The 8,147-nt window shown below is 52.1% G+C and overlaps 1 long non-coding RNA gene across 1 annotated transcript in view; it reads right to left on the minus strand.

Annotated features, from left to right (window-relative positions):
• LOC117088170 overlaps nt 1-7,888 on the minus strand; it is a 51,717-nt gene extending 43,829 nt beyond the window's left edge. The window contains exons 1-3 of the long non-coding RNA XR_004439033.1: nt 6,499-7,888; nt 5,965-6,126; nt 5,148-5,279 (exon numbers count right to left, since the gene is read on the minus strand). This is a non-coding gene — a long non-coding RNA (uncharacterized LOC117088170). The remainder of the gene's footprint in view (nt 1-5,147; nt 5,280-5,964; nt 6,127-6,498) is intronic.
• Nucleotides 7,889-8,147: the final 259 nt, after the last annotated feature.

Here is an 8,147-nt window from a genome sequence, read left to right on the forward strand (position 1 = left end):
ATCTGCAGTGGAGATGCCTCTGGGTGTCGCCCCTCATCGTCATCCCTAGTTTTAGCCAAGAACAGGTCAACAGGAAGCGAACTGCTTGACCTGGGCTAACGGCGGGGCCTTGGCCATGATGGGCAGGGGGCCAGGGCATCCAGCGCGTGATATGACCCTGGCCACCTACCCTGACGGCCGGGCATCCGGGCTGGAGCAGGGTCCACCTGAATGAGTCCTGGGGCTGTCAAAACAAAGGACCACAGCCAGAGGTCAAAACGACAGTTATTCTCTCCCAGTTCTGGGGGCCCATTCCAAAATCACGGTGTGGGCAGGGTTGTGCTCCCTCTAGAGGAAGATTTTTCCTGCCTCTCCTGGCTCCTGGTGGCTACCCAAATCCTGCGTTTGCAGCTGCATTGTTCCTACCTCTGCCTCCTCAACACACGGCTTCCCTGTGTGTGTCTGTGTGCCTGAATTCCCTTTTCCTATAAGGACACAATCATTAGACTCAGACCCACCATAATCCGGTAGGACATCATCACCTCTGAAAGGCCCCTCTTTCCAGATAAGGTCATCGTCTTAGGCTCTGCACGGACATGAGTTTGGGGGGGACACAATTTGCCCCAGCACACCCAGCAGCCATCTGTCCTTCGCCTCGGCCAGCCTTCGCAGATGGCCCACTCTGTGGCGGGGTGTGTTTCAGATGCTGGTGACACAGCCCGTTGAGAAGAGTTTCAGAAGCCCAAAGGAGGAAGAGAGCACTTGTGTCTGGGGATGGTCAGGGACAGCTGTGTGGTGAAGGTGACAATTGAACTGGGCCATGGAGAGGGATCAGGAATGTGCCGCATGGGTGGGCGAGGGCAGGAGGCAGCCAGGCCCCTCCAGGGTCAACAGCATAGGGGTGCATGCTGGGTTCATGTGTCTTCACTTCAACAGCTTGTTTTTCAAAAAGCCCCTTCTCTTGTCGCTGTCTACACCACCTGGTCAGCTAGTGACAAGCTTGGCAGGAAGTTCAAGGATGCTCTGGACCTCCTCTCCCACTGACCACAGGCCCTCAGTGCCTGACCATGCGCCCTGAGGAGTCATCCCCTCCAGGGGCTGGAGGAGGGAAGGAAGCCGGGAAGGAGCCCACGTCAGCTCCAAGTTGTTCCTGGGCTTCTTCACCATTTCCCAAGCCACAGCCTTGGTTCCCTGCCTGCCCCGTCCATGCACTGTACAGACAAGCACTTCCCAACACCCACCAGCAACTCCCAGGCCGTGAGTTCCACCTGCAGGCTCCCTGGTCCCCCAGTGATGCCATGGAAATCCTTATGAAATCTCAGCTGGTTGCCCTTCATCTAGTCTTCTTATGTAAACAAAACCACTCAGATGTGAATGTCTCCAGGCCGCCATGCGACTTGTCAAGATCACAGAGGCAGAGAGAGTAACGGAAGCTCTAATAAACATCAGCCTCCCTCCAAGCAACTCCCCTCTCTATTCTCTAGGACACAGGCTGTGAATCTTGCCTCCCCAGACTGGGTTTTAGGGGAAGACGGACTCTTGCAAATTGTTTGGAAAGCTGTGAGTGAAAGGGGGACAGAGGGGAGACACTTCCTCAGAAGCCAGGTTCATGTTGTCCCCATGAGTGGAGTTCTTAGTGCTGGGACAATGGTTGGGTGTCTCCTCTGCACTCTCCTAAGCCGTAACACGTATAAACCCATTAATCATCACAGCACTCCTTTAAGAGAGGGATTCTTATTATTCCACTCTACAGAAACGGACAATGATGTCCAGAGAAGTTAAGTAATTTGTCCACAGTTACACAGTCTAGTAAGTCACAGACCCAGGCTTCAAACCCAGAAAGCTGGCCTGACCCCTCACTTCATGTCTGCTTCTTCTCTCTACTTCCACCAACTGCCAACCTAGAGGCTTGATGGTGGCAGGGGATGGCGAGCACTTTGAATTCTGGCATCGAGAAGAAAAACAGGATGTGGGAGGAATCTGGCTTTCTGTCGCTGCTTTTACTTATAGAAGCACAAAAGCTTGTGCCAAGAGCATTCACTCCAGACACAGTGACCACGTCCCTTCTAATCCACTGATCACAATGTCAACCATTACTGCTTTAGCTGAATTCCAGCTGGCTCAAGAACACAGGGGACAGGAAGGTGCTCAGACCTTGACCCAAGAGACCTCCCTGTGAAAGTCCTGCCCTAGGTTCTGCCGTAGCCACTCCCAAGGCTCAGCTCCTCCCAGATCCTCTAACAGGCACCCATCTGCTGGAGACCCATAAGAAGAAGACAGCCAGTCCAGGAAGAGGGCACTGTGGTACCACTCTGGGGGCCAGTATATTGAGTTGTTCTAGAACCTTCTGGGATGCATACACCAAGTCATAGGTGAGCAGCTGCTCTGGGTCTCCTGCAGTGGCCAGCACTGTGCTGAATCTGCATGCTTCAACAGTATGTTGGTGAGCTGGATCGCTGACATCACAGACCAGAGAGTATACTTGGCAATGAATGCCAGGTCACACTGGACGCTTCTCCTTTAACAGAGAGTGAGGAGAAGCCATTGGCATGAGGGTGACCCATGGAGGAGTTGGGGCGGGGGAAGTAGAACTGAAATTGGTGAAGGAAATGGGATTTCAAGTCAGGGAAGGGACAAGGAGGAGGATGTGTCAGTTTGGGGGAAGAACAAAGCCAAAAATAAAGATGTTAAGGCCAGGCACGGTGGCTCATGCCTGTAATCCCAACACTTTGGGAGGCCGAGGCAGGTGGATCATGAGGTCAGGAGTTCAAGACCAGCCTGACCAAGAAGGTGAAACTCTGTCTTTACTAAAAATACAAAAAGTAGCCGGGTGTGGTGGTGGGTACCTGTAATCCCAGCTACTCAGGAGGCTGAAGCAGAGAACTGCTTGAACCCAGGAGGCAGAGGATGCAGTGAGCCGTGATCATACCATTGTACTCCAGCCTGGGCACAGAGCAAGACCCCATCTCAAAAAAAAAAAAAAAAAGATGTTAAAAGGTTTAAAGACCAAAGTTAGGCCAGGCACAGTGGCTCACGCCTATAATCCCAGCACTACAGGAGGCTGAGGTGTGTGGATCACCTGAGGTCAGGAGTTTGAGACCAGCCTGGCTAACATGGTAAAACCATGTCTCTACTAAAAACACAAAAATTAGCCAGGTGTGGTGGCACATGCCTGTAGTCTCAGCTACTTGGGAGGCTGAGGCAGGAGAAGCGCTTGAACCCGAGAGACGGAGGTTGCAGTGAGCTGAGATCACGCCACTGTACCCCAGCCTGGGCGACAGAGTGAGGCTCCTTCTTTCATTCTCAGCACTGAAAGCTCTTCTTGTGTCACTGGCCCCAGACTACCTTTCCAGCTTCAAAATAATGTTGTGCGCAGCTCACTACAGGAGCAGAGGCAGTGATACCAACGAGAACTCTCCTTCCCAGCATGCCAAGAGCTTGCCGCTCATTCTCCCCACTCTACGTCCTTGTCAGACCTCACTCATCAATCCCAGGCCTCTAGAAAGTCTCTGACAGTGGATGAGAGTTTGTGCCTGAAACAAAACCAATTTTCTATACCTGCTTCATCCAGGAGATTTTTCCCCTTCTGTATTTGCTCTTTGGTTGTTTATGGTCATAATTTCCCATCCTTTGGGCCACCAAATAGTTCCATGGCCTCTGCAGCAGTCTCCAGGCTGCCCTCCAGGCACTGGGGTAACACTTTCCATGGTCAGGTTGTCTTTTTTCTGAATTATGCAGTTGGAGCCTTGGAAGCAAGTTGCCTTTGGTGGTTTTCAACCTTGGGATTTTGGACCAAATGCTGCCTTCTCTGTGACCCATTTCTTTCCATCGAAAGGTGTGTGTAAGTCTTGCTGAAAAACTGAATCCAAGACTGCTCTGTATTGAATCCATCCCCCAAAAAGCATGTGTTGCAAACTTAATCCCCAATGCAACAATGTTGGGAGGCGGGGCCTAATGGGAGGGGTTTAGTGTTGGGAGGCGGGGCCTAATGGGAGGGGTTTAGTGTTGGGAGGCGGGGCCTAATGGGAGGGGTTTAGTGTTGGGAGGCGGGGCCTAATGGGAGGGGTTTAGTGTTGGGAGGTGGGGCCTAATGGGAGGGGTTTAGTGTTGGGAGGCGGGGCCTAATGGGAGGGGTTTAGTGTTGGGAGGCGGGGCCTAATGGGAGGGGTTTAGGTCATGGGGCCCCACCCCGTGGAAGGATTAATGACAATGACAATGACAGAGGAGCCTGAGGCTACGAGTTGGCCGCATTGTTCTCTCTGGCTCTCTGACACTTCTGCGTGGGATGACACTGCAACAAGTTCCTCACCAGATGCAACCCCTCCATCTTGGACTTCCCAGCCTCCAGAACCAGGAGCCAAATAAATTTCTGTTCATTTCCCAGCCTGTGGCATTCTGTTATAGCAGTGTAAAATAAGACAAAGACCTCACTGGCTAGAGGCTGGAATGGTGCTTTGGGCCAGGACCAGCAGGACCTTGGGCCAGACGTGGCGCTGCCAAGTCTCCCAAAGGAGACCTTCCTGAAGTCTTCTCCATTAGAGTCATTTTGGTGCTATCTCCAAAGCAGCATCATTAAAATGGAAAAATGCTACCCAGGAAAGGGAACCTCTGAGTCTTCTCATACCTGCCTGGTCAAAGCTTCTTTAGTTGTATGTAACATAAAACCCACTTGAGCTAGCTTAAGCTAAGAACAATTTTTTAAAAATAAAATAAGATTAATAAACAAGCGGAATTATTACAAGAAAAGATGGTGGGGCTTCAGCACACCCTGTGCAGCCACATAGGGCATTCCCTCAGAGAGCCCTGGGCTTGGCTTAACACTCAGCCATTGCCATCTGGAAAATCTTAATAACTTGACCTTTGGCTAGCTCAGCCCTGCTGGGAACCTCAGGAGATGGTATAGAACACTTCTCAGTATATCCCACCCAAAAGGTGAGGAATTGGGGGTATTTATCCTCCAACTCCCATCCATGGCTACTGAGGACCCCCAAGCACCCCTGGTCTCCCCACGTGTGGGCTGAGAGGAGCTATCAGGTGGGGACAGGAACTGCCAATTGGGACATTTTTGGTATTTACACAAGGTCACCAGCATGTACTGTGTCTTAGTCCATTCCTGCTGCTGTAACAAAATATCTGAGACTGGGTAATTTATAAAAAGCAGAACTTACCCTGCTCTGGAGGCTGGGATGTCCAAGATCAACGCCCTGGCAGGCTTCGTGTCGGGTGAGGGCCTGGACCCTGCTTCCATGGTGGCGCCTTGTTGCTGTGCCCTTCAGAGGGGAGGAGTACCGTGTCCTTAACTGACAGAGGAGACAGAAGGGCAAAGGATCTAGCTATTTCTCCAGAGCCTTTTATAAGGCACCGATCCCATTAATAAGGGAGGGGTCCTCATGGCCTAATCACCTTCTAAAGGCCCCACCTCTGAATACCATCACGTGGGGTCTTAGGTTCCAACACAGGAATCTGGGGAGATAGAACCATTCAAACCATCACATGCTGAGCAGGAGAGGGCACAGGCAGGGCAGTGGCAACCTCAGGCAGTCAACTGCAGGAAGTAGGGAATGGATAACTAGGTGGTTCTTATGTAGAACAGTACCATTGAGAATGCCGCACCCAGCTGCCACCTTCCAGTGCCAGGCAGGGTTTGACGCTGAGACAAACTAAGAGTCTCAGAAACTGAGGGCTGCACCCTCCCACTCCACAGATGTGTGAACACACAGAAAATAGCATCTCAATTAGGCCACACCTGGTCTCAAACTTCAGAATGAAATGGAAACTCACCCCCATTTCCAAGCACAAGGCCAGGTGCTTTGTGATCTGGGCCCCTGACCCCTGACCTCCGACTCTGACCCCTGTCCACCTCCCCCAGGTCCCCCACGCCCCCTGACCCCTGACCTCCGACTCTGACCCCTGTCCACCTTCCCCAGGTCCCCCACGCCCTGCACTCCAGCTGCATGAGCTTTTCTCATCCAAGCCCGTTCCCACCTTTGGGTCCATCTAGCACCTTTGTCCTCTGCCTGCAGCGCCTCCTTCTCCTGTCACGTTTGGATCCTTGTCATCTTCAGAGGGCAGCTCAGATGTCACCTGCTCAAAGGAGCCTTCACAGACCACACTAGCTCCCCTGGCATTAATTTCCAGCGAGGCACCCTGTTTCCACAAAGGCACATGTCATAATCGATCATTCAGTTTTATTTATTTCCTTTCTAATCCCCTGTCTCTACCTACACTCATTTCAAATCCCATGAGGGCAGGGACTGTGTTTTGCCCACCACTGCATCCCAGAGCCTAGCATGGCTCCCTGGGGCTCAATGTTTGGCAAATGAATGAATGTGTTTCACTTCCTCAAGTTTTCCGTGTTTAAAGGGAACCTCTGGAAGGCACCACTAAAACAGAAAACATTTCAGGCAAAACGGCTGTAACACGTGGCAGCTAGCCCCCAAAGACATCCACGAGCTTGGGGGTTTAATGACGCCCCAAGAATGGCCCCACCCGAACCCCTGGAACCTGTGACTATGTTACCTTCTGTGGCAGAGGGGCATTCAGGTAGCAGGTGGAACGCAGGCTGCCAATCAGCTGACCTTAAAATAGGGAGATTCCCCTGGGTTATCCAGGTGGGTCAAATGTAATCACAGGGTCCTTAAATATGGAAGAAGGAGGCAGAATAGAGAATCAGGGAATGATGATGTGATGACAGAGGCTGAGGTCAGAAAGACACAATGTTGCTTCAAGATGAAGGAGGGGCCATGAGCCAAGGAATGCAGGTGGCCTCTAGAAGCTGGAAAAGGCAAGAAAGGGATCCTCCTCTGGAGCTCTCGGAGAAACTGGCCCTGCCCACACCTTGATTCTAGCCCAGGGAGATGCATGTTGGACTTCTAGCTTCCAAAACTTGTGTTGTTTTCAGCCTCTAAATTTGCAGGACTTTGTTACTGCAGTCATGGGAAGCATGCACTGTTAACAGGCTTTCCTCTAAGCAGATACTAGCTCACTTGATTCTCGCAGCAGCCCTGTGCAGGGGTACCAGTGCTATTCTTATTTTATGGATGAGGAAACAGAGGCACGGAGAGGTTAAGTTGCTGCCCAGGTTCCACCGCTAATAAGGGCAGAACTGGGACCATAGGCCAGGCGGTGGGCTCTGGAGTCCATGCTGGTGCCAACCGTACCACGACAGCCGCCAGGGGCTCTGCAGGGATTGAACGAGGTCACGGGGAGCACTTAGCACAGCACGTGCCACGTGGCAAACCGGGTGGCCTGTAGGATCGACTTCATCCTGCTTAAAGGGCCACCAACATTCCTCTTCCGGAGTGATTCCGCACGGCCTTCCATTGCTGTCCTTGGCTTGGGGGACACTGGTAAGCAGATGACTTACTGGGCAGTTACGCTGTTGCAGAAACGATGTGGGCTTGGGGCCGGTGACAGAAGGCCTGGGTCAGAACATTCACGTTCCCCATGACTGCAGGACCTTGCCAAGCCATGTGAGTGGGTGCCCCGCAGATCACCTGGAACGCACGCCTGTCTCATCACTCGGAAGTGCCTGCAGCTGCACCATCTTGTTCCTCCTGTGGCCTTGATCCACTGCCCTGTGAACTTCCAAAGTCAACGTGGTTCCCGCTCGCCCCTGTCCAGCAGAGAAGGGGGAGTCGCCTCCTGAAAGTGGGGGAGCTTTGGTCTTCCTCGCCCTGCCCCGCGTTCCAGTCATACACAACATGTGGATGTTGAGATGGATTTTCTCCTCAAATGCTCCCTCCAGGAGGGCAGGCTGAGCGCTGTGAAAAGCAGCTGTGTACTCATCTAAGGAGAGGGCCGGCAGCCATGGAAAACAGCCCTGCCCGGCTCCCTGCGCAACACAGACAGCCCCTCAGCCTCACTTCCTGCTGCCTCTCTCCCCAGGACCCTGGCGCCGGTTGTGTTCGGCTCTGAAAAACAAGAAAGGATTTGGGTGAGAAGCAGGAGGCAGTTGAGCTCTGCAAAGGGGCCCTGGTTTTTTTTTTTTTTTTAATTAAAAATTAAAAATAAATTATCAGTGACTTCAGGGAAAAAAAGCGTTTCTCTCCAATCCAGGCGCTGTTAACCTTCTGGGGACCTCAGAGCCCTCTGGAAGTCTTACAAAGCCAATAAGCCCTTCTCAGAATGTTTCCAAACGTATAAAATTTGTGGAATTACAAAAGAAA

Source organism: Trachypithecus francoisi, unplaced genomic scaffold (assembly GCF_009764315.1).
Source record: "Trachypithecus francoisi isolate TF-2019V2 unplaced genomic scaffold, Tfra_2.0 Lachesis_group10, whole genome shotgun sequence".
Classification (NCBI taxonomy): Eukaryota; Metazoa; Chordata; class Mammalia; order Primates; family Cercopithecidae; genus Trachypithecus; species Trachypithecus francoisi.